This window comes from Phacochoerus africanus, chromosome 12, assembly GCF_016906955.1.
Source record: "Phacochoerus africanus isolate WHEZ1 chromosome 12, ROS_Pafr_v1, whole genome shotgun sequence".
Classification (NCBI taxonomy): domain Eukaryota; kingdom Metazoa; phylum Chordata; class Mammalia; order Artiodactyla; family Suidae; genus Phacochoerus; species Phacochoerus africanus.
The window spans coordinates 52,464,213-52,491,939 of record NC_062555.1 but is presented as its reverse complement, the minus strand read 5'-3'; the positions used below and the strand labels follow the sequence as shown (position 1 = coordinate 52,491,939).

Here is a 27,727-nt window from a genome sequence, read left to right as displayed (position 1 = left end):
AGGGAGTTCCCTGATGGCCTATCAGTTAAGGATCCAATGTTGTCACTGCTGTGGCACTGGTTTGATCCCTGGCCTGGGAACTTCTCATGCCAGAGGTGTAGCCAAAAACAAAAGCAACTCCTGCAGACCTCAGATGCTGACCCACACAGAGTCTGAAACGAGGTATGACGTCAGAGGAACTGGTACTCTTTCGGGTCATCACCAACATCCCAGTAACTGGGACGTCTCGTTTTTCTGTTTTTATTCCTTTGGGAGAGCAAGTTGCAGTGGGTGGGGTGGGTAAGGCGAGGGCAGACAAGTCAGAGCAAAGGAAGCTGGGCTGAGTTATCGATCAAGGGATGAGCGTTCTGGTCCTAGACAGGCACTGAGGAAACGTGTAAAAAAACACTGCTGTCTTCAGCTCCCCTGAACTCTGGTTTCCCATCCAGAGCTACAAGTTCTGGAAAGCCTCGCCCCCGCTTCCAATCCCAGACCGTACTGGGAACACCCCAGCACGAGCTGATCATTAGTGACGCACTCCAGAGAAATGGAGGCGTGTGTGTTGAAAGAGGGCTGTGAAATGAATCAGCCGTGAGAACATAATTTATCTCCATTTAGCAAGTCTTGTTCATCGGCGTGGCGGTGGCATAGAGAACATCTAAGGTCTTACAATTATTCTGAAGAGGCTATAAACAGGCGGTATTTGAAATTAGTCAGCTCTGTGTTATGTATGGTCCACCAAGAAGCACATGCAGGCAGCATGTTCCAGGCTGATCTGCAAGCCGCTTTGTTTCTAGCACAAATCAAAGAGGGGAGAAAACCAGGGCTGGGAGAGCCAGGCACTGCCGATCCAGCTCTCAGCCTGAAAACAGGAAGCTCATGAAGAACTGCAATTCTGAAGCATTTAAAACAAACAAACAAAAAAACTCCACGCCGGGGCCTCTATCCGGACAGCTGCAAAGCCAGCCATGTTTTTTGTCTGATCACAAATTGCTTCAAGTCACCCATGGGCCAGGGCACACACCACATCGAAGGGGAAGCTGCCCTGGGCGTTAGCCGGGTCTCCACACTCCCCCGGGCCCTTGTGTCCTTTGAGAACACAGACCATCCAGTCGCATCAACGCCTCCGTGGCAGCCACACCAGGCTCTGTGCGGGCATCGTGGACAGAAACAGAGGGAACCTCCCCACCTGCAGAAACTTGAGGAACCTCCAGAGGCCAACGCTCAACAGCTTCTTCCATTTTTAGAGGCTATTTCTCCCCTCCACTGCTCCCCGCCCATCCCCCTGCGCAGCCTCGACCCCCAAAACAGACCTGTTCTGTAGAAACAGAGCCCAGAACTGCCCACATGTGACTGAGGGAGGAAGGGAAGGGAGAGGAGGAAGGGGGTCGGGGAGCGGGACACCAGGAGGCCCTGGTGGGAAAAACACATTTGCTTTCCAGACCTGCTGCAAGTAAACTCCTTGGTGATGTTTTCAAGTACTTCAGGACAGGGGGAGATTTTTTTTTTTTTTTTTTTAAGAACGATCCAAGGCCTGGTGATAAAGGATCTGGCCGTTGTCACAGCTACTACGGCTCAGGTTGCTGCGATGACATGGGTTCCATCCCTAGCCCAGGAACTTCCACAGGCCTTGAGAGCAGCCAAAAGAAAGGATGATCCAAGGAATTTTTTTTTTTTTTTTTTGTCGTGCCAAAAGCGCTTTTAAATGCTAAGCAGCCAAGAAAGATTACTCATTACTTCAATGTTTATTATAGCTCGTGCATCACCTTCTGTTGATTTGCAATACATTAGAGCTGGTGCGTTTGTTTATTTATTTATTTATGTATTTTCGTCTTTTTGGCTTTTCTGGGGCCACTCCTGCGGCATATGGAGGTTCCCAGGCTACGGGTTGAATTGGAGCTGTAGCCACTGGCCTATACCAGAGCCACAGCAACGTGGGATCCGAGCCGTGTCTGCAACCTACACCACAGCTCACGGCAATGCCAGATCCTTAACCCACTGAGCAAACGCAGGAGCCAAACCCACAACCTCATGGTTCCTAGTCGAATTTGTTAACCACTGCATCACAACGGGAACTCCCTGGTGGGTTTAAAATAGATTTTGAGTATGTGGAAAGGCAATGTTTATGGGCCATTAGGAATAATTACTTCAATGAGGAATAATAATAATAACAATATTAATAATAATGAGGGAGTTCCCGTCCTGGCGCAGCAGTTAATGAATCTGACTAGGAACCATGAGGTTGTGGGTTCGATCCCTGGCCTTGCTCAGTGGGTTAAGGATCCGGCATTGCCATGAGCTGGTGGTGTAGGTCACAGACATAGCTCAGATCCTGCGTTGCTGTGGCTCTGGCAGAAGCTGGTGGCTACGGCTCGGATTGGACCCCTAGCCTGGGAATCTCCATATGCAGCGGGAGTGGCCCTAGAAAAGGCAAAAAGACAAGACAAAACAAAACAAAACAAAAATAATAATAATGAGGAGGAGGAGGAGGAAGGAAGAAAAGAAGGAAGGTTGAAGTAAAAGGCAGTACCACAGGGTATGTAAGCACATATTTTCTGTAGTGGCTACTTGGTCATCCCTCAGTATCCACTGGGGATGGGCTCCAGGACTCCCATGGACCAAAATCCCAGGATGCTCAAGTTCCGTATATAAAGTGGTGCAGTATTTGCATATAACCTATGCAGATCCTCCTGCAAGTCCTCCTGAAATCATCTTTAGTTTACTTATAATAACTAAGGCAATGCAAATACGACGTTCATAGTTGTACATACAACGTAAATGTTATGTAAATAATTACCAGAGTGCAGCAAATACACATTTCATGTTTTGGAACCTTCTGAAATTTTTTTTTTTTTCTGATTGAAAAATCAGAAGTTGGTGGAATCCAAGGATGTGGAACCTGCAGATACGGACGGGCAACCATACCTGAGTTCTGTATGATCTTGGATAAGTAACTGATGGTCTCTGGGCCTCAGTGTCCTCATTAAAATTATAGTCCTACAACCAATTTCAGTCCCACATCATGGCAAGGATCAAAAAAAGGATGCACATAAAGCATTTAGCATGTGGGTAAGAAACACCCAAGTGTTAGTGATGGTCATTCTGGGATGAACTTTAGTTCTAGCTCAACCACTAATGAGCTGTGGGGTCTCGGGCAAGCCAGTTAACAGGTCTGCGCATCGGTATATTTGCCAAAAAAGTGAGAAGTCTAGGTCAGATGATCTCTTGTTCGCTAAGGCTTCCCCTCTGTGACAAGGCAGGATATTTTATATTTCAAATACTTTTTATTTTTTATTTATTTATTTTTGTCTCTGTAAGGGCTGTACCCATAGCATATGGATGTTCCCAGGCTAGGGGTCGAATTGGAGCTACAGCTGCTGGCCTACACCACAGCCACACCACCACCAGATCTGAACCTCATCTGTGACCTCCAGCACAGCTCACGGCAACACAGGATCCTGAACCCACTGAGCAAGGCCAGGGATCAAACCTGTGTCCTCATGGATACTAGTCAGATTGGTTTCTGCTGAGCCATGGCAGGAACCCCTAATTTCAAATTCTTTTAGGCTTTGAGTTGTTACACCTTTATGATTTATTAGTCACAACCGCAATTCCTAATCTTGAGACTGTGTCTGTGGGGCTCCTAGAACCTGCTTTAAAAAGATCCTTTCCACGATGTGGCTTCTAGGAACATGTGCTGGCAAATAAGAAAGCCTGCCTATGGCAGGAGGAGTCAATATACTTTCCATCCCAGGGGCCTTCAAATGTTGGGACTGAGTCCGTGTCAGACTGCCAGTGCATGTCCCAGGACCCCTTGGCAGTGATGGAGCACACACAAATTACATCCATTTGCCACCACTACCACCCTCTTTTAAAAGGAACTCCCAATTACTTCCTGCTGGAAACACTGCAATAACCTATCCTTTCCGATCTTAACAATGAAATCGAAAGCTGTCAGCCCACATCCATTTCTCTTACATCTAGGCGGAAGAAACTCAACTGTTTCAAGTTTATCATTCCCCTCCTGCATTTTTTAACTCATCAAAGACTTCATTCTTCTTTTATAAGGAAAGATGGGGCATCAACGTCTTTTCATGACAGGTAATTTTAAATGATGATTGAAAATGATGATCTGTCATAGTCTACACCTTCATGTGGAATTCTTTGTGTGTGTGTGGCTTTTTAGGGCTGCACCCATGGCATATGGAGGTTCCCCGGCCAGGGGTCGAATCGGAGCTGAGGCCGCTGGCCTACACCATAGCCCCAGCAACACCAGATCCAGATCCACGCCTTGTCTGCAACCTACACCACAGCTCACAGCAACGGTGGATCCTTAACCCACTGAGCGAGGCCAGGGATCAAACCTGCGTCCTCATGGATACTAGTCAGATTGCTTCCGCTGAGCCATGATGGGAACTCCCCTTCACGTGAAATTCTAAGTCAGAAACCCATGCCATAATCTCTTCATTTAGGTGGTGGCTAAGCACCCAAGTTAGCAAATACAGACAGAATTTAACCTTACTGCTCAACAAGACTTACAATAAAATCAACCTGGCACAGTAACATTCATAAAAGATTGTGCAAATGCTAATTAGCTCTAATAATTAGAAGTATTCACTATGTGTGGATGAAGCCAAGCCAATCACTGCTTCTCTATTAATTCTCTAGTTATCCCTAAACAGGCACCCTGGCCAGTTTAAATCTCATCTCACACTCACTAACATGCTCATTAAGAGAGAAGAATCACAATCTCTCACGAAATAATCAATTCAGGCAACAGACCTCAATGGATGGTAACAGACACTGGGAGAGAGGCTGATGAGGAAATACACAATGAAAGGATCAAACTGACATCACATAAGCCCAATGTCCAACCTCAATATCACTATAAGGTTGATAACCAGACACTGTCCTGAGATGATGGGACACAAAGTGTTCAACACCACCAACAAACTAATCCTGCCCCCAAAAGCTGAACAGAAGTGTTTGAAAATTAATAAACATAAATCTCATTTAAAATGGAATGAAGACAGGAGCTCAGCAGCATGGACAAGGATGAGGATTCGATCCTTGGCCTCGCTCAGTGGGTTAAGAATCTGGCCACAAGGGGGAGTTCTCATGCCCTATTACTCTATATCAATGTAGACCCAAAAAGAAGAGATACTTCTGCATTTCCAACAGAAGGAAGGTTATTACTTTACCACCCAGCAGGAGGAAGGAAAGATTTCTCTTCGCCCAACAACAGCCCAGCCAATGAAAGACTGTCACAAGTCAGCCAATGAAAAGCCACTACACTTTGATCTCCCAGTTTCCTCCAATAGAATCTTTGTTTACAACAGCCTGTCCCAACTCCCACTTCTCCTCTATAAAAGAATGTTCCTCTTCTTTGTTCTCTGGACTTACATGTGGTTCACCTTAAGTCGCCATGTGCCAAATTGCAATTTTTTGCCGTTCCCGAAAAAATCCATTCTGCTGGTAAAATAACTGGTTGTTTTATTGATTTACATCAATTAATCTAATCAAGCTTTAGTGCTAACTTCCAGGGTACAGAAATACAGAGATTAGCAGAACACTAAAGAGAAAACTTCTCACCAAATCCAGAATGTAGGACATTCTACACAACTGACTTGCTTCTTCAACAAAATGAAAACTTCAGGAGAAGAGGGGGCGGGGGGGGGGGGGGGGAGTTGCTCTAGAGTTAAAGCTTCAAGAAGCATATCAAATGCAATGTGTGGGCTTTGTTCAGACCCTGACGTGAAGAAACCCAACGATTAAAAGACATTTTTAAGCTAATGAGGGGTGAAGTCAATGCAAGGAAGATGGAGATTCCTGCGGATTCCTGGGCTGCCCCAATCCCTTGCCTTCTGATATCCTGGAATGGCACATTCAGCCACTCCCTTCCTGCAAGAGCAGGGCCCATGAGCAGATACTGGGCCATAGATGGCTGGGCCACACCCAGCTCTGCACAGGAAGGGGAAACTCTCCATGAGAAGATTCCCAAGATCCTGGTTGGTAAAACTAGAGGCAGTTCCTGGAGCCCTCCAGGGAGGAAATTTACAGGTTCCTGTGCACAATTTGTGCCAATAAGATTCTAGAAGCCTTGAGCTTCCTATGAAACCCATTGAATTGATGTAAAAAGCATAAAATCAATGCTCTGAGTAGAGAAGTCAGCATTTGAAGCAAGCAAGATACCTATGAAATGGGAGAGGAGGAAACAAGATGAACGCCCAAGTGGTAACTCCTATTTTGCATTCTTTTTTTTTTTTTTGCTCTTTTTAGAGCTACACCCATGACATATGGAGGTACCCAGGATGGGGTTGAATTGGAGCTGCAGCTGCTGGCCTACACCACAACCGGAGCAACTTGGGATCTGAGCCATGTCTGCAACCTATACCACAGCTCATGGTGGTGCCAGATCCTTAACCCACTGAGCAAGGCCAGGGATGGAACCCACGTCCTCATGGATACTAGTCGGGTTCCTTAACCACTGAGCTATGACAGGAACTCCAATTCTACATTCTTAAACACGGCTCCATCCCAGCACCTCTAGTCCCTGGAGAGTTTTGACTTCGTATAGTTCTTTTTGTCTATCATTTTCTTTTAATAATTGAGCTAGAACTTGCATAAAGTACAGGGCACACACATTTTTTTTAGGGCTGCACCTGCAGCATATGGATGTTCTCAGGCTAGGGTTTCAAATCGGAGCTGCGGCTGCCAGTATACACCACAGCCACAACAACTCAGGATCAGAACCACGTCTGCAACACTGGGTCCCTAACTCACTGAGTGAGGCCAGGGATCAGATCTGCATCCTCATGGATACTACTCGGGTTCATTCCCACTGAGCCACAATGGGAACTCCCCAGGCACATTATACCTCCTGAAATTTAAATTGGATTTGGTGTGGCTGCCTGGTTATCACATCCCCTCTCCTGAAGGCTACTGCTGGTCAGAAGCAGGCCTGGAAGGAGAACAGAAATAAGTAAGGACCTGTTTCCCACTTCTGGGCTCTGTCTGCTGGTGTCCTGCACGGCTGATGCAAGCTATCCAGCCAGGACACAGAGTCAAGTTACTCAAAATGACAACTACAGACCAGGCTTCTTCATTGCATTTTTTAAGTCTCTCCCTCTGCTCCCAAAACCTAACTCTCTCAAAGCTTCTAGCTCAAGTCATTAGGGATTTTAACCTGCCACCACTCCCCAGAACTGCCCAGTGTGTTTGGAACACTGGTTGTCCCTGTCTGCCCAATTTTCAAGACCTGGAGTGTCACTGGTTAGGCTTTTTTAAAAAGAGCCAATTCCCCTGTGGTGAAAACCTTAAGAAGAGATCAACAAGGATGTGAAGGAAATCTTTTTAGAGCAACATGTCATACTGTTAATTTTCCCTCTTGGAAACCAGGTATTCTAAAACAAATGGCTTCCTTTCCTTGTTTGCTATTTTGAACTAGTAAATTGGGACTATAATTAAAAATCCCTAAAAATGAAAGCTATACTACAATTAAAGAGTTAGTTTAGGAGGTCCCACTGTATCACAGCGGGTTAAAAATCTGACTGCAGCGGCTCGGGTCGCTGCAGAGGGGCAGGTTCAATCCCTGGCCCTGAGCTGTGTGTTAAAGGAGCACGTGTTGCCACAGCTGCAGTGAATGTTGAAGCTGTGTCTTGAATTCAATCCCTGGCCCAGAATCTTCCATATGCCATGGGTGCAGCCATTAAAAAAAAAAAAGTTAGTTTAATGATGCTATAATGCCACTACAGAAAGTCAGGAGACTATGACACCAGTAAAAAGTGCCCTACCAGAAACCAAGGGCAGAAACATTGTGTAAAGTCAGTCCTTATTCCAAAGAGGTTATCTCTTATGGTTAAATTATGTACTTGATAATCTTTTTTAAAAAACAGCTACTTGATAATCTTTTTAAAAAAATTATAGAAGAAAGATAGGAAATGTTTAAAAATCTAAAAATTTTCAGATATTTGTGATGCACAAAGAAATCCTCTGTGATGGGGAACACAGAATCCTCCGATATGGATTATACGCAAATGGGAAAAAAACAGTATTTAAATAGAGATTTGTTACATAGAGGGGGAAATGCATTAAAAGCTAATACAATGATATAATACAAACATTCTGAAAAATGCATGACGCCTAGTTAAATTCCACCCATTAAAAATAAGGTCACAGTCTTGGGAAACGTCATACAAAAAAGAGCATTTCTGGTAAACACAATATTTAAAACACAACTCAAACACACCAGCTCTGTCTGCCTAATGACATAATTGTGTGTTTTTCATTTGGCACCACCCTCACATCGTGAGTAAGAAAGCTCCTTCACCAACGGGTCGCTTTAAGAAGCTATCATTTCCACATGGTGATGCCAAAATTAAAAGGCAGAATAAGCATCCTCCTTAAAACAACAGTTTTAGATTTACCTGGCAAGTCTATTATTCCCAATGGGATTCCAAGCCCTTTCTGCAGCTAAGATGTCAAAAGCTTTATCAGCATGGTTAAGGGAACACAGAGCAGAACCCAAGGCAAAAAGTTGTGCAGAGAGAAGGCCCAGATTTGATCCCAGCTCTCAGAATCTGGGGCAAGCTTTTTCAGCTCCTGATGCTTCCTTTCCTCATTTGTAAAACACACTCATGCTACCTCCCTCCCAGAACTTCTTGGAAGGCCACAGAAGGTAATGAACAAAACCTTGCCTGGCATAACAGGAAATGCTGGCTATCATGATTTCTATCATTATCTGAAGGCCCATCTCCGTGGAACTCTCTCTCATCAACACAGAGCACCTCTTTCTGACAGAGGCAAAGAATGTTCCTTCAAAGCCGATGTGTCGTACAACAATGGACGAGCCTCAAAAACACTCGGTTAAATGAATAAAATCAGACACAAAAGGCCACACACTGTATGCTTCTCTGTGCAGGAAATTTCTAGAAAAGGCATACTCCTAGAAAAAGAAGATCAATGGTTGCCAGAAACTGGGGACGGAGATAGGAACTGACAAGCGTCTAAAGCTGGATTGGGGTGATGGGTGCTCAGCTGTACAAATTTCCTAAAAATTATGTAACTGTACATATTTAATAGGTGAATTGAAAGGTATATAAATGATACCTCAATAGAGCTGTGCTGGAAAAAAAAAAAAAAGACATATTTTCAAAGTGTTTGCACAGGTACTTTCTCACCAATCTATTATGACAGCAAACTCAGACATTTTACAGAGAACAGCCAAGGCCGGGGCAAGGACGAGAGCTGGATCCTAATCCCGACTTGCCTTTGTCCCATGGCAAACTCTGTCTTCCCACCAGAACAAGCTCTGTGCAGGCAGGACTTTGTCCTGCCCCCCACCCTGGCCACATGCCCCAGGGTCTGGCACGGGGCCTGGCACAGAGAATACGTCTGTAAACACTTAAAGGAATAAAGAAACCTTGTAAAGCACTCAGCACAACACGGGCCAGGGAGGCAGTGCTGGAGAACAGCTAGTTGTTGGAGTTTCCATCATGGCTCAGTAGTAATGAACCCAACCAGCATCCACGAGGATGTGGGTTCAATCCCTGGCCTCAATCAGTGGGTTAAGGATCCACGGTTGCCATAAGCTACAGTACAGACGGCAGACGAAGCTTCAATCTGGCGTTGCTGTGGCTGTGGCATAGGCTGGCAGCTGTAGCTCCAATTCAACTCCTAGCCTGGGAACTTCGATACGCCGTAGGTACAGCCCTAAAAAGCAAAAAACAAAACAAAAAAAGAACTACTAGTTATATTAACTACAATAAAAATTAAAAAAAAAAGAACTGCTAGTTGTTAATAAAAAGGACAGGTATGCATTATTATTACATTTTACAGATCAGAAAGTGGGAGCCTTACGAGGTCAACTATGTCCGAGAGTATAGGACATGCCCAAAGGGCCTCCTTCCGTGAGCACAGAATAAGTGATGCTTCCACCCCAGCAGGAGCCCAGTACTCCTGGCCCTTCTGTGTCCTTTCACCTTCAGAGAATCATCTTGTCCTAGAGAGGTGGCCAGCAGGCTACCGCACCCTATGGCAGTCCCAGGAACGACAGCTTATAGTCCCGAGCCCGCCACCGGGTGTGATGAAGGCAGGCGTCCACCTCACCGTCCAGGACGCTCTAAGAGGTCGGCCAGGGGGATTATCTCCATTTTATAGACAAAGAAGCAGAAAAAGAGAAACAAATAACCTGCTCAAAAACCACATACACACTAATTAACGGTGCACTTGGGGAGGTCCTGTCATGGCTAGGAACCATGAGGCTGCAGGTTCAATCCCTGGCCTTGCTCAGTGGGTTAAGGATCCGGCGTTGCCGTGAGCTGGCGTGTAGGTCACAGACGAGGCTCAGACCCCGCGTGGCTGTGGCTGGGGCGTAGGCCAGCAGCTACAGCTTCGATTCGACCCCTAACCTTGGAACTCCATAGGCCATGAGTGCAGCCCTAAAAAGAACAAAACAAAAACAAAAACAAAACAAAGCAAAACAAAAAACCAGTTTACGTGGGCCTGGGATTCGAAATATGAAAGACAAAGCCATTCTCTTTCCAATACACGATGCGACTCTGAGAATCCATGAAAAAAGGAAAAGGAAGACAAAGAACCCTGACCACAGCTTTATGTATTTGAAACAACATTAAGACATAAGGGAAAAGAACATTCTAAATAGAGTCTTTCTATACATTCTAATCCACAATGACCTTCTAAACTAACCTCCAGCACAGAGGAATTCGGTGCTCCATTAGACAGCCATAAGCGACTTCTGATCATGTACACCGCGGGAGTTTGTACTATGACTGGACAGGTTTTATAAACTCATTAGCATGGATCAGACCCAGATGCCTGAAAAACCTGAGTAAAACGTGAGTTTTAACTTGAATGCTCACGAAGTGTGCTCCGTGTTACCGATATTAATGACACAGTAAAGCTTACAGCACTGGACCATAGCCTCTCACCTAGACACCTGATTGTGACATTTCCAGAGCGTGACAAAACCTGTGTCTAAAAATAAAATAAAACATGCTATTGCTTTTTTTTTCCTTTTTTTTTTTTTTTTTTTTGCTTTTAAGGGCCACATCCATGGCATATGGAAGTTCCCGAGCTAGGGGTCAAATCAAAGCCGAAGCTGCTGGGCTACACCTCAGCCACAGCCACAGAGGATCCAAGCCAAGTCTGCCACCTACACCACAGTTTCACAGCAATGGCAGACCCTTCACCCATGAAGCAAGGCCAGGGATCGAGCCTGCATCTTCATGGATACGGTTCATTACCACTGAGCCACAAAAGGAACTCCCAAACGTGCTATTTCTAATATCAAAGTCAGGTTATCTTTAAAACAACCCTAAAGGCATGAAGCCATCATGAGGGGCTGGGCGAAGAGAGAAGGGAGGAAGTCCCTGATCCCACTCCCAACCCCCAGATGCCTCATCAGAATCTTGGCAGCCCTACTGTTACTAAAACGCTGTGGGCAGTAGAACAGGGGCCTAAACACCCATGGCCAGCCAGCCATCCCGTGGTTTGGGACTTAAGGCCCTCAGGAGGTAGATCTTACTAAGCTCATCTCACAAACAAGAGCACTAAAGCTCCTGGGGGCTTTGTGACTTGGGGGGAGGGGCGTGGATCACAAAGCTGGGGCTTGGTTCTAACTCAGATGTGTCTGGCTGCAAAGCCCCAAATTGGGTGTTCCTGATGTGGTGCAAGGGCATCAGCAGCATCTTGGGAGCAGTGGAACGCAAGTTCTATCCCCAGCCTGGCACGGTGGACTAATAATGTGGCATTGCCACAGCCACGGTGCAGGTTGCAATTGCGGCCCAGGAACTCTATATACTGCAGGGCAGCCATAAAAGGAAAAAAAGAAAGAAAGAAAGCAATGTGCCCTATTTCCCCAATCCCACCCCTCTCACCTAGGGGTGGCGCCAAGCAGGGCTGTCTGTATCCCACAGATGCTCCCCTGTAATACAGTTGGCACCGACAGCACAGAGGAAAAGAGAGAAGGAGGTGAGAAAATCCTCCAGACACTGCTTCCTAACAACCCACTGGGATGCAGACAGCTGGTCTACCTGCATTCTTTCTCTTTTGGAGGCTCTGCAATCCCCCATCTAAGACTTCTCCCTGTAACGACTGCTAAGGATTTATGATTCAAGAGCACGGCCAGGAACAGCACTGCAAACAGCCCAGAGGTCACATCATTTCTCTAAGACAGGGGGCGGGGACTTTCTCTTCACACCAAAGATTCCCAGGACTTTGCTGTGTGTAGAGACCATTACTGCCACCAAAGCAGGCCTCCCTCCTGCCTCTCTACACGCACACAGCACGGACTACGGCTACTGCTTTACAACTGCTCTGCACCAGCTGCTTGGCCCTAAATGAGATCCTTGGTAGAACCGGCGCTGTGAAAGAGTTTGCTTTCAGCTTAAAGCAACAGTCCTTCCTTTTTCTGCAGCTCTCCCCATTTTCCTTCCTATGGTTCACGTGAGGTTAAAAAACATTCTAAAGAAGTCTTCCCACAATTTCCCCGCCAGCCTCTTGTCTTATCTTTTCATTTGTAACAGAACCTCGGATGGGCACAGATGAAGTCACCCCTCCTCCTGTCCCCACCCACATAACACTAGCGCTCAGCTCCTGGGAATCCCTCAGACCAGCTGGGACACCATGTCCCCACCACAATCAGCCTCCCAGGGCCAGTGGCCTGGGAGTTTACCTTCATCAAGAACACCAGGGGCTCCCATTGTGGCTCAGCAGTAATGAACCTGACTAGCATCCGTGAGAACTCAGGTTCAATCCCTGACCTCAATCAGTGGGTTAAGGATCCAGCATTGGCATGAGCTGTGGTGTAGGTCACAGACTGGGCTCAGACCTGGCGTTGATGTGGCTGTGGCTGTGGCCAGCAGGCAGTTGCAGCTCCGATTCAACGCCTAGCCCGGGAACTTCTATATGCCCTAAAAAGCCCCCCCCCCAAAAAAAAAAAGGAACATGAGAACAAGACCATGATTTCCTAGTTCCTTCTGAATTTTGCACTAGAAAGTGTCCCAACGCTGCCGCCAAATTCTAGACAAAATGGAACAGTCCTGCAAATCTGTTCTGCCAAGCCGCTACCACCATGCCCTTAATGGATTAGCCCTGAGCAAATCACACACATTCACGCCTCTCCCCACACCCTTCACTAGTCGGGAGCCCAACACTGCAGCCCCAGCTGGGATTTCCATCATTCTTTCTGAGACACCTTACTTCACAAAGTGCTACTGTCCCTTCGCAGCTCTTAACATCGCTGTCACTGAACAACACTGGTGTCATTCCATGCAGCACTTTAAATACCCTCCTCATCTGCCCTGCCTTTGGACAGGGACCCCATCAGACTGGTCAGCGGCTGTCCGCCCCATGCGAGAAAGGCGCTGGCTTTAAGGAAGGGAGGCTCTAAGGAAATGTTTGTTCAATGAAAGAACGAAGAGAAAACAACGCTTCCCCCATCAACCTCGGAAAGAGCTGCTCCCCGACTGACCATAACTAAGTGGCAGCTGGCCAATGAGTTTCTTTCACTGATGAGGTCCTGGACTCAGCAGCATCAGATGCGGTAAATGCGTTGTTTCCTTTTCAGCAGCGTTCCCTAAGTACTTTGCACGAGGAAAAGTCTACAGTTCAGATGAAGGAGCAAATGTAAAATTAAAAAAAAAAAATCTCGGGTGGGAGCTAGAACCATGAGAAGAATGTTTATCAGCATCAGGGTCATGAATGATTTGGGATCTTGGTTTTGCTTTTTAATAGTAATACGAATGGTAGAGGACTAGGAAAGTTCTGGAAGATGCTGTCAATCTTCCATTAAAATGACAATCTGGTGTTTCTGTATTGTATTGTTTTCAGTAAATCTTAAGTGTTTTGGATGTTGGTGGGGGTGGAGTTCAGACAGAGAGGGCCCAACACTTCTTGCTGGAGAAGGAAAAGAAGAGAAACTGGTCTGCTCAGCAAACAAAAGGCAAAACTAGGCCAAGCAGAGACAAGGAAATTACACAAGGAAGCGCAGTGAAGCCTCATCAGGTCACTGCAGCACTAAGGAGCCCCAGGGCTGCGCACAGACTCCCCAATAGCACAGTTTTCCCCATACAACGGGGTGGGGGTAGGGGGGGCAGAGAGATGCAAAATCCGGTCAATGCCCACAGCTACTTCCTCCAGAGCTGAAAAAGGCTGACAAGGAGTTCCCATTGTGGCTCAGTGGTAACAAACCTGACTAGCATTCATGAAGACAAATGTTCAATCCCTGGCTTTGATCGGTGGGTTGGGATCCAGGCAGACAAGGCTCAGATCTGGCGCTGCTGCGGCTGTGGTGTATGGTGTAGGCCGGCAGCTACAGCTCTGATTCGATCCCTAGCCTGGGAACTTCCAGGTGCTGCAGCTGTAGCCCTAAAAGACAATGAAGAGGAAAGCTCACAAGTCATTATCTCCCCTAGATATCTGGGGGCTTCTAAAAATGCCTCCATTCTAGATCTCACCCAACCAAATTTCCTGGCCCACTTTCTCCAAAAGTTTGCACAGAGAATTCTGGATGGAAGGGGCAGGTAGGACATAATGATATGAAGCCTCCCTCTTTGCAGAGAAAAGTTTTCCACCCCCTCAGCCACACTCCTCAAAAATCAGTAAAAGTCTTTTCCACCTTTGCTTGGGACATTTTAAACAATGAAGAAACCAAAGGAGTTCCCGTTGTGGCTCAGTGGTTAGCAAATCCAACTAGGAACCATGAGGTTGCAGGTTTGATCCCCGGCCTTGCTCAGTGGGTTAAGGATCTGGCGTTACCGTGAGCTGTGGTGTAGGTCGCAGACACGGCTCGGATCCTGCGTTGCTGTGGCTGTGGTGGAGGCCAGCAGCTACAGCTCTGATTTGACCCCTAGGCTGGGAACCTCCATATGCCACGGGAGCGCCCCTAGAAAAGGCAAAAAAAAAAGAGAGAGACAAAAAAAGAAACCAAAGGAGCGAATAAATGAATGAATGAAAAATGAATGAATGACAGCAGCATACAGTTTAAGGACGGGATTTCCCATAGCACTTCTCACGCACAAACCAAGTCTACTCTTTAAACATCCTAGGAATGGAACGGGCAGCTGGCCATCACAACTAGCCAGAGCAAGTCCAGAGCCCTGGCCCACTCCCCAATTTTTCTCTCCTACCTACAAGGCAACAAGACTTTGAGGAGCAAAGCGACTCAACTCTAACCAGCTCGGCTATGCTGCTTAGACTGTTCGAGGCCACAGGAGGATTGAAAAATAAGATTTAGAGATTTTCACACCCCCCTTTTAGCACCTATTGACATCTGTATGGAGAAAGGTACCATTATTACAGCAGATTACATACTGCTCACAGCCACTGATCCTCCACTTCCACAGGGTACCCCTGCAGATACCAAAATCCAAGGATGCTCAAATCCCTGGTCTAAAAGGATGCAGTTCGATGAACACAGTCGGTCCTCTGTATCCACGGGTTTGGCACCTGCAGATTTGATCCTGTACTGGTTGATTATACAGATACGAAACTTGGGGGTACGGAGGGCCAACTGTAACACACACACATCCCCACCAAGCACGCATGCAGATTAAGGAGCCCCGTTAGAAACAGGAACAAAGACTGCACCTGACAGCACACAACCACAACTTCCTTCTTGCAAAATCTAACTTCAAAAAGTATTGCATCATCCTAATGCTCAATCTAGAAGTTCTAAACACTTGTCTCCAAGGCCTCTTTGTGACTTTGCATACAGGAGAAATTCAACGTTGGTCAATTTTACAAGTGGAAAATAAAAGTATGTGATGACAAAAGCTGTCAGGCGCCCAATGTCAGGTTGAGCAAAGTGTTCTCTGTTTTTGTTTTTCACCGAATACACACCCTCAAAACTACCCACTACTCATAGGAAAACCTTTCTTATTTTACTTTCTCAATGCAAGGTCTTTTAGAAGCAATCATGTCACCACCTACAAAACCACTGCTATGCCTTGTTCTACGAAAAGAGCTCCTTTCCATGGTATAGTTCTCAAGAATCTCAGAATACCATTCTATTTTAAATAATTTTAAAGTTGAAAGGCTTATCTTTATTTAAAAAAAAAACTCAGGGGTGGAGGGAGTGGGATGCACAGGGAGTTTGGAGTTGGTGGATGCAAACTGTTACCTCTGGAATGGAGAGGCAATGGACTCCTGCTGTACAGCAGAGGGATTTGTATATGACTGGTTCAGTATGCTGTACAACAAATTGAAGAAACACGGTAAATCAACTATAATTTAAAAACATTTTAAAAAATAAAAAAATTGAATTTAAAAAAGTCAACCCCAAACCATTCCTAAAATCCAAAGAATATTATTTTCAATGTTTCTGTCGTACTACGTTCTTCCATGTTAAGTGGAACTTGCATTGTTTTTCCTATTTATTCCCTCCCCCTTCTGTACAGGTGGTTATTTGCCAGGCTACAAGGAAATACATTTCAAACAATTTGTTGGCAAGCCACTGTTGAAGACTATGGCTATTAGAGCTCATAAATTAGACTGATGTGAGTGATAAAGATTAATAATCAGTAACTCTCATTTATTCACACACACACACATTCACAACGGCTGTCACGCCATAAATGAAGCAAAGATGCCTTTATCCTCAGGGTATGTTTGGGTGGTTGAGTATTTGAGTGACTTTTTCCTCCTATATTTCTTTGGAAATTTTTAATAAACATATATAATTTTATACTTAAAAGTTTTAAACTGGAAACTACCAGCACTAAGAAATCTCTAGACAGGAATCCCAGATACTATTTCAACTTACGGCAACTTGGACAGCTAAAATCTCCAAAGTGCTGGAGGGGGAACGAGTCCGGAGGAGAAACCAAGAACCTGTTAGCAAGTCTAACAGGCCTCACCCCCGTTTTCTGTATTTATTTTAATATCACACCCACTTTAATCAAATAACTTTGCTTTATGGTCACTGAGAGGGTATGGTATCTTGATTTGCTGCAGAGACTAAGATCTGTAATTTATCCTCAACGGGATTCCTTTTCACATTTCAGAGGGACTGCTACCATCCCCTACACAGCCTGTCAAAACCTGGCTCGACGCATCCGCGCCGTCCATGAGGAACCTGAAGATGTTTGGAGAGAAGTTAGGAGAATCAAAATTTTAGGACTTAGGTGCAGAGTCCACCCAACTTAGTGGGTTCACTGGAGGAGCAAAAGCGGAGAGGAAGCAAATACGGAAAAGTTACTTGCAGACTGTTTGGAAACAGTGCCCGGGTCACCTTTAAACCAGCGGGGCAAACCGGCCCCCCGCAGCCCCTCCTTTGTTTGCCCAGGCGGAGGCTCGGCTGCGCCCGGGCAGCGAGGGGCGAACCCAGCGCCCAGGGCTCGGCATCTGGCCGCGTGCGGCGCACCGGGTGGGCAGCGCATCCCCGCTCCAGGCAGGGTCTCTCCATTTTCAGGGCCGAGAAAGCAACAATAAGCCGAGCAGTGTGGCCGCCGGGGCTCGCCTCCCTCGCGGCGTCCCCCGGCTCCCCCGCACCCCGGGGCTCCCAGAACCACTGCGCGTGACCCCCGCCACGCCCCGGGCCCGCGCCCCGGGTCCGCCCCCGGTACGGCGCTGGGTGGCCCCGGGCTCCTCGCACGCCCACCGCCCGGCGTGCCGTCCTCGCGCGCGTACAGGGACCCTCCCGCCCCAGGGCAGGCCGGGAGGGGCAGCCCGGCGACCCTTCCTGCCCCGGGGACCCTCAGGTCGGGGGTCGAGGCAGGGCGGGCGGCCGCGCAGTGGCCCCGGCGGGCACCCCGCCTCCCCCGAGCTCCTAGTCTTTGTGTGCAAAGTAAGTGCGGGAGGCAAACCCACCTCTGCGCGCGCACAAAGGCGCGCGGCGCCCTTCCCGGCGCTCGCTCCGGGCGTCCACGGAGGCGCCTGGCGGCTATAGGCGGACGGAGGCGGCGCGGGCGGCGGCTCAGACGGCGGCGGCGACTGCCAGTCCGGCGCAGGGCGGCTCTTTCACACCCGGCGGCCCCGCGCGTCCGAATTAAGCGGCGGGGCGGGGAGAGGGTGGGGCGAGTCTGCTGATGACACGCCCCGGACACGCCCCGCCGCGCTGGCTGAAGCTCGGTGCTCGGGACCCGGACCTCGGGGGGAACGTGCTGGGAGAGTCTCGCGGATTAGGTTGCGGGAGGTTTTCCTTATCTGGTTTTAGGCTGGTTGGCTTCGGAAACTCTCCCAGGAGAGGGAATATTGGAAGGGGGAAGAAAAAAAAAAAAAAAAAACAGCTGAGTGTCACCGGATGAGTGAGAGCGAAGTGGGAAATTAAAGGCGGCAGGCACGCGTTTGCGGGACCCACAATTAAAGATCTCTCTGTCTGTCTCTGTCTCTGTCTCTCTCTGTCTCTGCCTCTCTCTCTCTCTCTCTCTCTCTCTCACACACACACACACACGAGTTCGCGGGAGCGTTTGGCTGGTGGGTGTCTGGTCTCCACCTCCACTCCGCGCCTGCAACATTCAGAGAGGCTGTCCCCATTTAAATTCTGCCAAGACGTGACCGAAGCAAACTCAAAGGGAATGAGGAGGAGACGCATCAAATTTGTTGAAATGGTTCACATTTACTGTCAAACCATAGCCTGAAACCCAGTGACGGAGGAATTTGCTCAGATTCTTCCCCCTCCCCCGCTCATCAAAGGGTAATTGGAGATTTAAACTTGTGCAAAAGGAGAAAAGGGTTTGTTTTACCTCTTTTTTTTCCCCCTCTGATTTTCGTTTTTCTCAGCGCTTTTACAGCAAATGGCTTCTCTGCCCAACCCTAAGATTCTTAGATTACAATCTACCCGAATCACAGCAGGTACAAAAATGAGAGATATCTGTTTCAAAGTCACAAACAGTAAAGACAGCAGGCAATGGATTTTTAGATCAAAAGCTTTTTAATTTTCTTGGCAACAGATGAATAAGGGCTGATTTATGGGGAAGCTTTTCTGACTGAAACAGCTTGGGTCATGATCACACAGAAAAGTCCTATCAATTATGAATTTCAGCAAACAAATGACTTAGTCCAAAGATGCTTTCAGGCCACAGCACTTTAAGACCCTGGTACCCCAGGCCTGAAGCCCACTGAGGAGTGGGGTCACCTGCCACGGGATTTAGAAAGAGGAGTTCCCTCCCAGCCCAAGAAACGCACCTGTGTGAACTTTATCCACAAGTTTCCCACAAGTCTTACTTCTCTCCCATTCTGAGTTGTGTTGTTTCTATTCTTGACAATGGGTCCACCAGCTACCGAAACCAGAACCTGGGATCCAGCCTAGATTTTCTCCTCACTCTCCACATGAGAGTCAGTTTCAAGTCCTGCACATACTAGGTGATGCCTCCATAGCCACCCCCACCCCTGCCCCACACCCCCATCCCCCCGGCTCTGCCACAGTTGCCCTTTAGGGTCTACCACTGCACTGTAGCAGTAGCCTCCCAACTGTTCCTAGCCTTCAATCTCACAAATGCTTTTCCTCCAAACTGCTTCCCCAGTGAATTTCCCAAATGCAAACCTGTTCTTAAAACCCTTTAATGCGTGCCCAAGTCCAAGTCCTACTACATGACCAAGTTCAAGCTCACTTCTACAGTACCCCATAGAGCAGCACGCAAGTTTGGGGGCGAGGTGGTTGGCCACATGGAGTTCCTGAGCCAGGAATCAAATCTGAGCCATTTGCAAACTAAGCTGCACTTGCTGCAACGGGGGATCCTTTACCCACTGTGCCAGTCCTGGGATGGAATCCACATCCCAGCACTCCCACTTTTCACTAATCCCACTGCACCACAGAGGAAACTCCAGTACACAAGTTCAAGCTCCTTCCTGCAGTACCCCATTGAGCAGCATGCTTCCTGATACCGCCTTGACAACTTCCCTGTGCTCTTGCTACATCCCCCAAACAAACACACTTGGCTCCACTCAGCCAGAGTGCTGTATTTGCTAACTGGCCCTGTTTTTTTGAATATGAAGACTAGATGAAGGAATCTGTCACCAGTTAGGCTTTAACACACAACTCCCCTCTGCCTAACACACCTGCCTCCCCCAAACCCCCAAGAGCTCCTCTCCTCTCTGAGACGCAAGTTCTTCTGAGAAGACTTCCTGACCTGTTCACATGGAATTGACCTTTTCTGCCCCTCCCATACCTAGCATGGCCTTGTAATGCGTGCCCTGGATCATAAATATGTGCCCTCCTTGAGCAGAGTTTATACTTGATATATATACATCTTTCCATCCTCCTGTTTAACCTAGTGTCTGGCATATAGGAAATATTAGGGACGAAACTGTGTCTTCCCCAAATTCATATGTTGATGCCCCAACCCCCAATGTGGCTGTATTTGGAGACAGGGCCCTTTGGGAGGTGATTAAGGTTAAATGAGGTCATGATGGTGGGGCCCTAATCCAATAGGACTGGTGACCTTATAAGAAGAGGAAGAGACAGCAAAGAGTGCTCTTTCTCTGCATACACACAGGGGCCATTCGAGGACACAGCAGACACAGCGAGAAAGCAGTTTCATCTGCAAGCCGGGAAGAGGCCTCACCCAAAACCAACTCTGCTGACACCTTGATCTTGGACTTCCAGCCCCCAGAACTGTGAGAAAATAAACATCTGCTGTTTAAGCCACTGTTACAGCAGCTCCAGCAGACTAACACGAGAGGTATGCATTAGATTCTAGACTATCCCTGGAAAAGCACTGACCCACCAGTGAGCCTGTAATGTCACCCCAAAGCAGCCTGGACAAATGTCTATGATGCCAGCGCAGTGCACAGAGTGTCTCGGTGTGATAAGTGACCACACAGCCTTGCCCTGCCCTGAAGAGAAATAGAAGCGTGCAGCATATTCCATAGACCGGGGTATTAATGCCCATGGGCTCTCAGTCTTGGCCTCATTTTTGGATCAGGAACCATTATTTCTTTTTCTTTTTTCTTTTTTAATTTTTTTACAGCTGCACTTACATGGAAGTTCCTGGGCCAGGGGTGGAGTCAGAGCTGCAGCCGTGGCCTACACCACAGCCACAGCAACGTTGGATCTCGGCCACATCTGCAACCTGCACCACAGCTCATGGTAACACTGGATCCTCAACCCACCGAGCAAGGCCAGGGATCGAACCCACATCCTCACAGAGACAACATTGTGTCCTTAATCCCCTGAGCCACAATGGGAATTTCAGGAAGCAGTATTTCTTTTTAAACCAAAAACAGTGGGATTAGATATTTACTTTGGGGTGTTCCCATTGTGGCTCAGTAGTAACAAACCTGACTAATATCCATGAGGATAAAGGTTTGATCCCTGGCCTCACTCAGTGGGTTAAGGATCCAGCATTTCCACAAGCTGCAATGTAGGTTGAAGAGGCAGCTGGGATCTGGCATTGCTGTGGCTGTGGTGTAGGTCAGCAGCTGTAGCTCTGATTTGACCCCTAGCTTGGGAACTTCCATATGCCACAGGTACAGCCCCCCCCCCCCCAAAAAAAAAAAATCACAGAGCTAAGCCAAATCCAAATCCAAAGTTCAGGGTCTCCACCCCTTGACAGTAGAAGTAATTGTCATATTACTCACCTAGACCTGGGTACGAGGATACTACATACGACTGGAGAAGCTATCATAGCCCTCTTTGGAAATAACCTTCCCCTGCATCAGAGTTAAGGAACTACACCGTGGAGGGTAGCGGTGACAGGTGACTGCAGTCATCTCAAGGGAAATCATTTTGGTTATAAAAAAGTCAAGAGCCCTTTGCAATTGAACGTAAAACCCACAACAGATCCAATCAATTGCTACTGGCCCCATGTCCCGATTTGAGAGATTCAAGTACATCCTTGATTTCTGCTTTTTTGTTTCTGGTTCCAAGAATGAACGAGAAGTGGGGGGTGGGGGAGGACAAAGGCTTTAGGACTCTACAGAAGCTAAAACTGACCAGGTTCTAGAGCAGTGTATTAACCATCTGTTGTTGCATAACTAATTATCACAGATTTAGCCCATATATGTTAGCTCATCATTGCTTCAGTCAAGCACGACTAAAGCTAAGTCAATAGTACTCAATAGTAGGGAACCTCTGCCCAAGATCCCCCAAAGCAGAAATCAAGATCTTGGCAGGACCCGTGACTCGTTTTGTCTGGAGTTCAAGATCCTGTTGGCAGAAATTGGTTCCCTGTGGCTGCAGGACTGAGGTTCCCATTTTCCTGTTGGCTGAACTGGGAGCAACTCTCAGCTCCTAGAAGCTGCTCATATACTTACCTGTGGCCCTTTCCAGTGTCTAGTGAACGAGGACACATCAAATCCTTCTGGTGCCTCTAATCTCTGCCCCTCTTCATTTCAACCCTCCTCTGTCTTTGCCTCTAGATGCAGATTTAAAGTGTTTATGTGGTTAGCTCAGGCCCACCTAGATCACCTTCTTATCTTAAGGCCAACTGATTTGAGACCTTCCTTAGATTTGCAAAATCCTCTCCCAGGAGTACCTAGATGGGTATATAATTGAGTACCTGGGAGAAGGTATGTGTACACCAGGGCCCAGAATTCTGCCCATACAATCTGGAATATAAGTAGATAGACTGACAGGCAGACAGACAGATGTCCTTTAGTATAAAATTTACAGAATGTGAGGGTGGGCAGAAGCTTGGGGCCTGGGGAGGTATCACATACAAGCCCATCAGCTATTTAAGTAAATCAGAGGAAGCCAGGCCTAGAAAGGAATTCCAATAGTTAATAACCTAGCTATCACACAGCTCAAGGGGTAGTAAGTCTTCCTTAAACTGCAATGACCTGATTGCTGAAAAAAATAAGAAAAAGAAAGTTAATATGGCACACTAATTTTATCACTTAAATAGCACAAAAATATGAATGTAATAGTGTCTTCTTTATTTTGCTTAACTGCTTTGCACCATTGTTGCATCATGCTAATACAGTGTCTTATAACCATGAAGATAATGATTTTCTTTTTCTTTGGCCTCACGCATGACATGCAGAAGTTCCCCGGCCAGGGACTGAACCCACAACACAGCAGAAACCCCAGCCACTGCAGTGACAACACCAGATCCTTAACCCACTTAGCCTCGTGGGAACTCCTAGGATAATGTTTTTCAATGAAGAGACTTAGAGAAGTCATTTGTGGAAGTGTTTTGTGAAAATGTGTATAACTTGCCATGCAAATAGAGCATATATGTACCTTTTTTTTTTTTTTTTTTTGCTTTTTAGGGCCGTACGTGCAACATATGGAAGTTCCCAGGCTAGGGGTCAAATTGGAGTTGCAGCTGCCAGCCTGTGCCACAGCCACAGCAACACAGGATCCGAGCTGAGTCTGCAACCTATACTGCAGCTCACAGCAACATCTGATACCTATCTCACTGAGCAAGGCCAGGGATGGAACCCACATTCTCGTGGTTACTAGTCAGGTTCTTTCCCACTGAGCCACAAAGGGAACTCCAGCATATATGTACCTTTTAAAATCAGAAGTACTTAGCAAAGATCAAAAAAGGAGACCCAGGGAGTTCCTGTTGTGGCACAGTGGAAACAATCTGACTAGGAACCATGAAGTTTTGGGTTCAATCCCTGGCCTCGCTCAGTGGGTTAAGGACCTGGCATGGCCATAAGTTATGGTGTAGGTCACAGACATGGCTCAGATCTGGCGTCGCTGTGGCTATGGTGTAGGCTGGCAGCTGTACCTCCAATTAAACCCCTAGCCTGGGAACCTCCAAATGCTGCAGGTGCAGCCCTAAAAACCAAAAAAAAAAAAAGAGAGAGAGAGACCCAAATCAAAAAGAATGTGTAGGCAGTACAAAGAAAAACAGACTAACATAAAGATGTGGTTGTCAAGGAAGAAGGGGGAGAGAGATACAAACTATTACATTCAGAATGGATAAGCAGCAGGTCCTACTGTATATCACAGGGAACTGTATCCTATCTCCTGTAATAGACTGTGACAGAAAAGAATATTAATACACATATATATGCGTGTGTGTGTGTGTGGGCGCACGTGCATCTGTGCATGACTGAGTCACTTTGCTGTACAGCAGAAACTGGCATGACATTGTAAATCAACTATAATTAAAAAAAAGAAATTTAAAAAATAAAAATATATACAAAATAAAACTTAAGCTGTAAAAAGAACACGTTATAAGCAAGATCAGGAGTTACATTCAAATAGCCTCTTTGCATGAGCATTTGTGAGCAAGGGAATGGAGTCACTTCATTAAATATGCTAACAGCACCTATAAGAAAAATGAGCACTCTCCCCTTTAATAGCTATCAGTTACAAAGTGTTTTGCAAACTGCACAACAGAGGTATGATTCATAATGTAACTGATCACTTGGCTATTTCTAGAGAGTTTAAAATATAGGAGAGTTTTCCTTGCAAAACCTTTACTGTACGTGTGGCCTAAAATGCTTAATTTCGCTTTTACAAAACACTTGCTCTTCATTACGCATAATTTTAAAGTCAAAGGGACTCTATAAAATGGTGATTCAAATCTTCCACTAAATATTGCCCAAGAATCAAAAGAAACAGCTGTTAGTCACATAAACAACTACGGCATGATGCAAAGCTCTGAGTTTTACGTCTTTTTCTTTACATAAATCCAAAACCAGAAAAAAGGATTTCCTGACAGTCTTCCTGTATATTAAAACTAAAATCTCCAAAAGCAAAGAGAGGGGAAAAAACACTCCAACCCTCATCCTGTCAAAAATATGAGGTGTCTTCATAGTAGATATTCATGAGTAAACAAACCATTTTTGCACGTAAGCATCATTAAAACAATTCCTATATGTTTCCTACTTGGAGTAACTAACATAGAAAACAAGTGGCCAATTCCCTGAGAACATTCTACATTTTGCTTCAACATTTTTTTCTTCTTGCTCTACAATCCAGATACATTCCTATTGGTAGGAAGTATTCCTTAAAACGTTTGTATTATAACCAGTTGTAAGTTTATGTAAACTCATGTATTATATATTCACCTACTTTTAAAGCAATGCAATGAAATAGGCTCATGGAGTTACAAAGACGAGGCTAGGGGCAGAAAAGATCTAAATCATGGCTATGATCCCAACTAGTTTTGTGACATTGGACAAAATATTTAACTCACTACAGCCTATTTCCTCTGGATTTTGTGATTAATGATTCTATAGCAATCCATATCTGGATATATATATGTACGTTCCATGTAAAAATTACAGTACTATTACACACACACATACATTTATATAGAGAGGTGTGTGTATACATATATCCAAAAATTACAGCACTCATGGTTCTTCTGTTGCTGTCTAGTCTTGGCTGGAAAAGAAGAACAGCTCAATCCACTAGGGGCTTGCAACTAAAGTCCAAACTGCAGCTCATGCTAAATCTTGCCAGAGAAAGTTTGCTTATTAACTCTGCCTAGAGAACAGTATCATCCCCACATTTGAAGTGCTAATGACCCCTAGGCTTTAAAAAATATTTTTCGAGTCATTTTTTTTTTGTTTCCACCAGAATTTAACATGGACTAAAATGCCAAGTTAGCTGTTAATCTAGAGTTGAACTTGATAAGGAAAAAGAGAGAAAGAATGGATGATAAAAGGGCAGAGCCCTTCCGGGGCTGCTAAAGGCTAACTGCTGGAGGTGTTTTGTAACCCTTCCCGGGCACCTCTCCGTCACCATCAGGGCTCGGAACAACCTACCTTGTTCTGATTCCGGCTTGCCCTGGTGACTGCGCTCTTGCAAGTCAACAGCTGAGACCCATTGCAAGAAACTGTACTTTAACATGCACCTGCTTTTCCCAGATCATTTCTCCCTACAACAACTGCTTAAGCCATCTGCTCTCCTCGACATGAGAGCATAAACAACTGCTTAAGAGGATAAATGAAAGAAAAGCAAAAATAGAAGATAAACCGCCTTTTTCTCTGAAAGAACAATAAAATGGGCAAAACTCTCCCCAAAATGATGAGAGACAGAGAAAAAGCAAAAATTAAAAAAAAAAAATTTAGGGAGTTCCCGTCGTGACTCAGTGGTTAATGAACTAGTATCCATGAGGACGCGCTCTATCTCTGGCCTTGCTCAGTAGATTAAGGGTCCAGCATTGCCATGCGCTGTGGTGTAGGTCACAGATGTAGCTTGGATCTGGCATTGCTGTGGCTGTGGTGTAGGCTAGCGGCTATAGCTCTGATTCAACCTCTAGCCTGGAAACCTCCATATGCCATGGGTGAAGCCCTTCTAAAAAGCCAAAAAAAAAAAAAAATTTAGGAATGAAAATGGAGACATACCTATTGATACTCAAAGACACTCGAAAGGGAATATGAAAATGCTACAAACAACTTTATCTGAAAATGTACATGAAATGCAAAAAATTCCTAGGAAAATATTAACTTGCTACAACAGACTCTGAATGAAATAGGAAACTGGAGAGTCCCATAAACTTTTTTTTTTGTCTTTTGTCTTTTTAGGGCTACACCTGTGGCATATGGAGTTCTCCGGGCTAGGGGTCAAATCAGAGCTACAGCTGCCAGCCACAGCCACAGTCACAGCAATGCCAGATCCTGTAGAGTACAGATGCAGCTCAGATCCAGCAATGCTGTACCTGTGGCGTAGGCCTCAGCTGCCGCTCTGATTTGCTCCCTGGCCGGCAAACTCCCATATGCCACAGGTACAAAGAAAATAAATAAATAAATAAATAAAATAAAAATTTCTCACAGAATAGGAGGAACCAGGTACTATGGAAATTGATTTTAAGACTGATTAATGATATTTATAGCTTGGTAGAGATAGGCTTAATCTTTTTGGGGGACAGTGTATCAATGTGACCAATTAAAAGCAGAAGTTCTCTTTTCGCTCTCAACCTCCCTACTCCTCCCCTTATCAAAAGGACCCCTGACAGTCTGGGTCCTACAACTTTAGAATAATCTTCATTTCCTCTCTTGGGGCCCACATTCACTTGGGTCACAAAACCGATCTATTGCTTTCACTATATTTCTCTCCTATCCATCTGTTCCTCTCCATCACTATCAAGTTCTGCCTGGGCCACAGATGCTTTTTTTTTGTCTTTTGCCTTTTCTAGGACCACTTCCCAAGGCATATGGAGGTTCCCAGGCTAGGGGTTGAATTGGAGCTGTAGCCACCAGCCTACACCACAGCCACAGCAAGGCGGGATCCGAGCCGCATCTTTGACCTACACCACAACGCACAGCAACACCGGATCGTTAACCACTGAGCAAGGCCAGGGATCAAACCTGCAACCTCATGGTTCCTAGTCGGATTCATTAACCACTGTGCCATGATGGGAACTCCATGGACCACAGATCCTTAATCCTCACCGAATGGATATCCACAAACATGACTTTCCTCCCATCTGCCCTGCACAGGAAACCCTATCACCCAAGCCCTGGCACCAGCAGGCTGCGTCCAGTATGGGAAGTTATATAAGGCTTCCTCCTTCTGATCCAGACCTCTGGCTTTTCTTTCATTAAAATTGAAAAGTTACTTCTTTCTTTCAGAAATTATTTTCTTAGCCAAATACCATACACGATCACTTACATGTGGAATGTAAAATATGACACAAATGAACTTATCTATGAAACAGAAACAGGCTCACAGACGTAGAGAACAGACTTGCGGTTGCCAAGGGGGAGGGGGAAGGGAAGGGAGATGGGTTGGGAGCTTGGGATTAGTAGATGCAAACTATTACACACAGAATGGATAAACAACAAGAGCCTACTGTATAGCATGGGGAATTATATTCAATGTCCCATGATAAACCATAATGGAAAAGAATATGAAAAAGAATTTGTATAAATATGTGTA

At 46.0% G+C, this 27,727-nt stretch overlaps 1 protein-coding gene across 2 annotated transcripts in view; it reads right to left on the bottom strand.

Moving 5' to 3' along the window:
- The window catches only part of FAM107B (family with sequence similarity 107 member B), a 233,237-nt gene that overhangs the window by 64,837 nt on the left and 140,673 nt on the right, over positions 1 to 27,727 (bottom strand). The window contains exon 1 of one of the 2 annotated variants that reach the window (XM_047755574.1): positions 17,809 to 17,959. The exons of the other annotated variant lie outside the window; for it this stretch is intronic. The gene's annotated coding sequence lies outside the window, so the exon portion shown is untranslated. Of the gene's footprint in view, positions 1 to 17,808; positions 17,960 to 27,727 lie in introns of those variants that run through there. 2 annotated transcript variants of the gene reach the window in all.